Here is a 7,656-nt window from a genome sequence, read left to right as displayed (position 1 = left end):
AATCCCCACCTCTCATATTCACACACACTCGTGCACATACGCACTCCGAAGGGACGGCTGCGTCTCAGTGAGAAACCTTTGTCCAGCCTTCGCTGCAGGAACAACAAAGACATCAACGCATCACTGATTGTCATGGCTCAGTTCCTTTAATGAACTTAAAAAAAAAAAAAGCCAACAAACAAATATCCCCTCTTGGTATCTAGATCCTACCTCAAGAGTTGAAACCAGTGAGCCTCATAGTCTATACTGAGTTAACTGTCCTGCATTGGTTGACAACTGAGTACTGGATCATTTATGCACTGGTTAACCATTGTAAAACACCGATGCGATTAGAGTAAAAGTTGGATATTGACCTGCTGTGATGCTTGTAGTGGTCATATCACCCTTAATTAACGCCACTTTGTTAGTGAATAAAGACATTTTTGGTTTCTAACCTTATACTTGAGATGCCACGTGTGTGCATGGGCAGACTAGTGACCTATTGGATATTAGCTCTCTACCTCCTTGTAAGTTCAAGAAAGGGACTCGTGTTTTTGTGCACTTCATTTTCTTTTTTTTCTTTTTTTTTTACCCCAACTGTTTGGCGTGTCATGATATCCCAGTGTCATTGTATCTTTCCAAATATAGTACAAGCATGTCTTTAATCACCCAGAAGTTACTAAAACTCTTCTTCTCTTGAAATCCTCTGCTTCTTTTTTCGTGCACAGATGTTACCACGTGTATTATAGTTTTCGATGATCCATTTCTTTTAACGGTAAAGGCAGCACAATACACAGTAGGCTAGAGGAGCAAGTAATCAACACTATTGACCTGTTACTGACTTGCAGTGTATGCTTGTGTCGTACATGAGCGTTCTTGTCTTGTGAGTGTGTGTCTGTGTGTGTGATAAGATTGCGCGATTGGTTGACCCTCTGCCTCCTCTTGCATGAAGTCATTGAGTGGTCTGTACATTCTCAGTCATGATAAACAGTAGATTAGGATTTATATCTGCCACAGGCCAGTAATTGAACTTGCAAGAGGACGCAAAGCTTCTTTTTCTCTCTGTGATACTTGCATATCAGAAGTCTGTGATTTATTTTGCACAAATGTCTTTTATTGGAATATTTGACAGGGAGCAGGGCATATTGAAATCTCAATATGTTTGGCCTTTTAAAGTCGTTAAACACACACACACACACACGGTGACTAACTTCACCAATCAAATATTATTCCAGACACCTGACTGTTACACGCTCAAGCCAACGAACATCCACGTTTACAAGAGACATCACAAACAAATGTTTATATCTGGAGCACATGCAGCAGATTTGTATGTGCGGTGCACTTCCTCGCAGAGTCGGTGTAATCAATTTGATGAGAAAACCATGCACTGGAAAATCAAGTTGCAGGTTGCATCTATACTAATTAGGTTTATGTGATGTCACTTTAATTGGAAATACATACTGCACAAATCTGATGAAATTATTTGGACCTGGCTTGTGTTTCAGTGTTTCCTCAGATAGCCGGTCGCAGCAGCTACGGGCGACCCCGGCACAGTACTGATCAAAACAGAGAATTATTTACACAAAAAAAAACAACAACATATGATTGTGACCGTTTTTTTTTTTTTTTTAAGCTCTGACCTGTATGCAAACCACTGACCAGTGGTGTCAAATAAACAGACTAAAGAGTTGCTCTTTTCTTCAAAGGTTTACTGCTCTGCTCCCTGTACAATTGAGTTGAAAGGCTGAGCAGAGATAAGATAAAATATATATGTATTAAAAAAAAAAAGAAAACAGAAAAACCTTTACATCTTACATCTAATTTTACATTAATTGTAAGCTTGCACATTTCTGACATGCGGGGGAGAGCCGGTTTTGTCATTAACTGTGATTAATGCATTGTCATTCTTTCAAAAATAATAAAAGAAGCAGAAGTTTTTTTCTTATTATTTCTTCTTCTGTGGTTAAAATGCACATGTGTTGCATTACTCTGTGACTTCTTGTACAGTAGCAGGTATCTCTGGCTGAGGACCCACACAATAGAAAGCAATGGTAAGGAAATTTATGCATGGAATATAATTGTTGGTGGGGGTAGTGGAGCAGCATCATCCAATCTAGCCACCACAAATAGCAACCTCTCAGCAAACATTTCATTACTGCTGACAAGTGTACAGCGGATTGTAATTGGAGATATCCCCTCATCTAAAAGCCGTCCTTACTTCACCGATTGCCTTCTCTAATACTCATCTTTTTTTTTTTCTTTTTTTTTTTCATCATAAACTTCCTCGTGGGGTGCTTTGTGCCCCCTGATGATATCTCACAATTGTTAATTTAAATTCAAATTCTGGTGTGTGAAGTTAATTAGTTGCATAAGCCATTGGCTAGATGGGCCAGATTTGGAGATTGGATCTTTTTGACTATGTGGCACTTCGCTGATCTGAGATACAAGGAGGCTTGGTTTTGTTTTGTATGGAACTGCCTGAAATCCTGTGTTGAGAAGTGAGTGGCTCACGTGCATGAGGTGTCACATGACTTCCGATTTAGTGGTGCAGTGGAGTTGGTTTTACAGGTGATGCCAGATGGATCACCTGAAGAAAGCGGGATTGTGTGTTACAGCTGAGATCTGTATTGATGCCGTTCTGTTGTTTGAAGACGTAAACGGGCCCGAGGTCTCACCCAGATGGCTGTGGGAGAACAGATGATCAGTCCAGTGGGGCTCGTGCATGACTTCACACATTGGTCTGGTACTTCCTGACTGTAAGGGAACCGTGTAGGAGACCCCCCACCACCAACACCACCACCAACTCCCTACCATCCACCAAACTGATGTCATAAAGCCATACAACCATACATCTCTCAGGCACACTTCCTGTACGACTGTGTGAATACATGTTCTCTGAAAATTTAAAACCATCCTATGAGTTTGGAAGTTACAGTGGAACAAAACTACCATTCATGTATGCTGGAAAAAAAAGGTTTAGTTACCCGTAAAATAAAAAAAAACAGTTTCCAGAGTTGGTAGAATTGAATTTCAGTATATTGATGTATATTATGATAAAGCAGGAACAGAGAGAATAAAATAGGATGAGTGAAGGCACCAATAGATGATTCCAACTAGAGCCTCATTAGCTGGAATATCAAAGACTTTAGCTCAGTCCAAGCTTTTATTCTTCTCAAAGCAGGTGTCCAGCTTGTGTGTGTGTTTTTTTTTTTTTCACACACATCATCCATTAGTGCCTTTCCTTTCCACGCAACTGGAAGAAGCGCAACACACGTAATCAACAAACAGCGTGCGCCTCAGTGGAGAGTGTGTGTGTGTGTTTCCCTCGGTGGCCTGCAGATGGCAGACGCGCCATTCTCGGCGACGCTGTGCAGCTCTGCTGCTGAGGGCGCTCAGACAAAGAAGAGTGTCCACCTGAGACCTGGGGCCGTCTGCTTTATTACTAATTCAACATGCATTATTATTATTATTATTGCTTTTATTTGTATTATTATTATTGTTGTTGTTGTTTTATTGTCAAATTCAGAAATACTTTATTTTTATTTTTATTTTTTTATTAGGCTCACCTCACAGAAACCACTTCTGGTTTCCTCGTGGCATTTGCCCTGATGTAAACGCGCGCGTACATGGCGCGGCTCGTGCCTCCATACCTCGTTGGGCTCACGTGGCAGTGGCGGGAAATCTTCACAAAGGACAAAAGGCAGCGCGCGAGGCGGCAGCAGCGTCAGCAGCGTGCCTTAAATGAAATGTTGTTGTTGGGAGGATGAAGAGGGGGGGAGACAGAGAGGGGGGTGTAAATGAAGAAAATGTCAAATACACATATTAAAACGTAAATGAAATAGCCGCGAGGATGCAGGCGGACGAGGAGATTAAAACTCAAAGGGATAGCGAGCCTGTGAGCCCCCGGGGTGGTGAGGGGCTACTGTAAGTGAAGCGCTGTTCTCTGTAATGATTTCAGCTTAAACCGTGGAGACAAAGGGCTGAAAAGGAGATTTGTGTCTTGTAACAAATAACAGAAATGCAGCTGGTGGTTCATTAGAAACTACAGAGTCAATCTTAAACCGTGGAAGAGGGGGGGGGCTACTAAACAGTGACTGTAGCTGCAGCATCATCATCATCATCATCATCATCATCATCCCATTTAATGGACGGGGCCAGGTTCAGGATAGGAGTCATGAGGACAGATGACATTCACCACGTTTCCCTTCCTTATGTTGTGCTTATATCTTTAGAAAAGGATAATCACCTGTGAGCCAGAGCGAGTGGGTGGTGACGCGAGGCTGAACCAGTGGAAATGGAACAGGAACCAGATGCACTTAGCCATCACATGTTAATGGCAGCAATCAACAGTCAATTACCCGGCGTACTTGAGCACCTTGACAAGTGCAGGTGTAGCCTACAACCAGCGCAGCATTTTCCATCAGTTCAACGGTAAACTCCCTCTCTGATTGAGCACCCGGGTTTCATTGAGGTTGCAATTAAGCAGCATTGTTAGGGAAGTGTCAAATGTGGATCGTAAAGGAAAGAGAAAACCCCTTAAGGCCAGCAATAACGTGTATTGTACCTGGGTGGATGTAAATCAATGAATCTCTTATTTGTTTATATTAAAATGACCTTTGGTGTTATTGCCTGGAGAAACGCCGGTGATGCTTGTGTGTTTGCTGATTTGAAGATTTCTAAATAATGTTCTGAAATGTGCTGGCAGGCAGCATTTATTTATTTCTTTATTTAGTACAACTGGCCAGCGCAGGGGTGTCACCGCCTGGCATGGCCCTCACTGTGAACATGATCTAGGCTGAAGATCTGCTGCTGATGCTGATGATCTCTGTCACTGGGGGAGATTTCAGGGCTCAGCTCTGGTTGCAGCCCTGACAAGTAGGAAAACACACACACACACACACACACACACACACACACACACACACACACACACACACACACACACACACACACACACACACACACACACACGTGCAATAGATGAACACATCAGCCCTGCACATGTTGCAAGACCGGCGTCCTGGTATGACCCGCTTTGATTATTCTGTCCTTAAGCAACAGGTGACGGGCTTCCCCGAATGTCATCTGTGTCATTGGCCTCTGTTCAGAGACAGCGATCAGGACCCAGGGAGAGCTGGCTGGCAACATGCCCGATCTACAAGTGAGCTGTCCTATCATTGACATCAAGTAAGCTGAAGATGTCATGTCTTCATCTTGTGAGAGTTCAATCCCCCTTTCAGGGTGGATCAAGCTCTCTGTCGCTGTGCAGATAAGTGTATCGGGTCATACCTCCTCCTGGGAATGTCTGGAAAATAACTCTGGATATACAGGCATGCTACATTAGTGATCATAAACCAATAAATTACACTGATTTATGTGTCAAACACAAGATTCAAGAAGTGTACAGATAAATAGCAGTACCGGAGGAGGGAAGTGTACATTATGTTGTATAGAGGCTGCTATTTCTGTATGTCCAGGCACAGAAATGTGGTTTGTATGAGCCCTGCATGACCTGATATTCAGGCTACAGTCCATCTGGTGGATAACACTGTAAGCTGCAGCGCACTGCCGAGTACTGATCTCAGCAGCTGGCGGACAGACTCTACTCCACAGACTCTGAAAAGGTTAGCAACTTGTAGAAAAAAAACAACGTAAAAGAGAACGTGTGGAAGTGAATAAACAGTTTTATTTAAAAGAAATGTGTAGGGAGGAGCCTGTGCATCCATAAATTATAGAAAGAAGAACAAAATTGCAATTGTAAAGTCTTTTAAATAAACAGTATTCAAATGTAATCATATACATTCAATCAATTCCTGTTCTGTTAGGATGTTTCCCTGTTGTTGGTCAATGACTAATAGTGTAATCTTCACATGAAGGAAACATATTTTATTAAATTCAATATATTTCAACATGACCATTGACATTCCATTAGCTTTTAAGAACGACCTGTTCTTTTCCTCTTCTTTCCCTCTCTTTTGTTTGCCCTCAAGCTACTTGACTTGTTCTACTTGACTCCTGAACCATTTTAATATCAGGCTGCCATGGGTTTCCTTCCTGTAAGGCAGTGTCTTCATATTTCTGCCTCTGCCCTCCCAGAACGAGAGATAACAACTGGAGGACCGAGCATGCTGCTGGTATCCTCCACCAGTGTATATGAAAAGAGGTAGTGACCCTGTTAATGGCGCTTTTAAACACCAACGGATAGTGCAGGGAGCACTAATGTTGATAAATATTTAGATTAATTTAGCTATTATATTTATGGAAATTAAAAAAAGTGTCTCATGCCGCCCGTGGTAATTTACAAAAATGCTGTTTTTGAAGCTGTTTATTTGTCCACAACACTGTACTCATTTCTGCACATTGACTTACAAATGTAGTGATGTAATTGTGATTTGATGTTGTATAAAAACACTTAAAAAAAAAAAAAGATTTTATTAATGTGCAATACTAAGAAATTCAAAGAAATCAATATAGCTCAACAGTCCAGTTCAGTATTGTTTAGTGCTAAATGCAACAGCTAGTTAACACTTCATATTAATCACTTTTGAAATTACATCAATAAAGCAGCCCAACGGAAAAATGGCAATTAAGCATTTATTGGCCCAACGTGATCAGCGCTGTCAGAGGTCATGTGCAGACATCAATGTCAGTGTGTGTGTGTGTGTGTGTTTGAATGCATGTGCACTTTATGTGCTTGTGTGCTGGCGCATTTTAAAATGTGGCCCAAGTTTTTCTTTATGACGGACCTCTGTAAAAGATGGTCTTGCTGCAGCAAACGTCTTACGCTCTGTCGCTCTTTCACTGGCACTTCATTGCTTACTCACAGAGGAGTCCACAATGTTCAAATATATATTAATTAAGGGTTTCAGAAACAATAATGGTGACAATAAAGACAGTCCTCTGTCTTTGTCCGCCGCGTTGTGCCGTCAAACGACATTAGGAGGCTTGTGAGAGGAGATAGGGGAGGAGGAGGGGATGGAGGAGAGATAGAGCTCCTTCTCCCTGGAATGTAATCTGCCTGATGTTACATGGTGCAGCCTAAACTGATAAATTGCAGATTAAATGGCGGCCACACTCCACTTCACCCTGCAGCCTACACCACACCCCCTTAGTTCCTCGCATTTCTGCTATTCACTGCCTTCTTGGCCTGTCAATTCTGCCTAATCGTGAGAGGCACTAAAACACCAGGTCTTGACAGAGCCAGATCAAGAATGATGAACATCTCTCAATGGCAAAAGACTCGTGCTCTTAACTCTACTAGAAGGCTCGCATCACTTATGCAGAAATCAGTGGCGTGCCAGCATCCAGGAATTATGCCTGCTGACAGGAGATGCATGAGGTACGCATTGTGCGGCTGGAGCAGCCTTGACAAGTTATAGTTAACTGCTGCAATGGCGACCCCGGAACACAAAGGATACAGCGGCTTATTAATGGTGGAGCATCCATGTCAATAATCCCTGCTTTTGGGTTGTGTCCAGAGTCATGCATCTTGCCACTACAAGTGGCACACATATAAACATACGCCCTGACACACACACACACACACACACACACACAGAGAGAGCACACATAATTTCTGTGTCTCTGGAGTTATGAGGCGGAAAGCTTTCTTTTCCTATAGAATGAAGAGCACAGCAGCTGGAAAGAGTGTAAGGTGAACATAGATATCAATAT

Source organism: Anabas testudineus, chromosome 9 (assembly GCF_900324465.2).
Source record: "Anabas testudineus chromosome 9, fAnaTes1.2, whole genome shotgun sequence".
Taxonomy (NCBI): Eukaryota; Metazoa; Chordata; class Actinopteri; order Anabantiformes; family Anabantidae; genus Anabas; species Anabas testudineus.
This window is presented reverse-complemented; position numbering follows the sequence as displayed.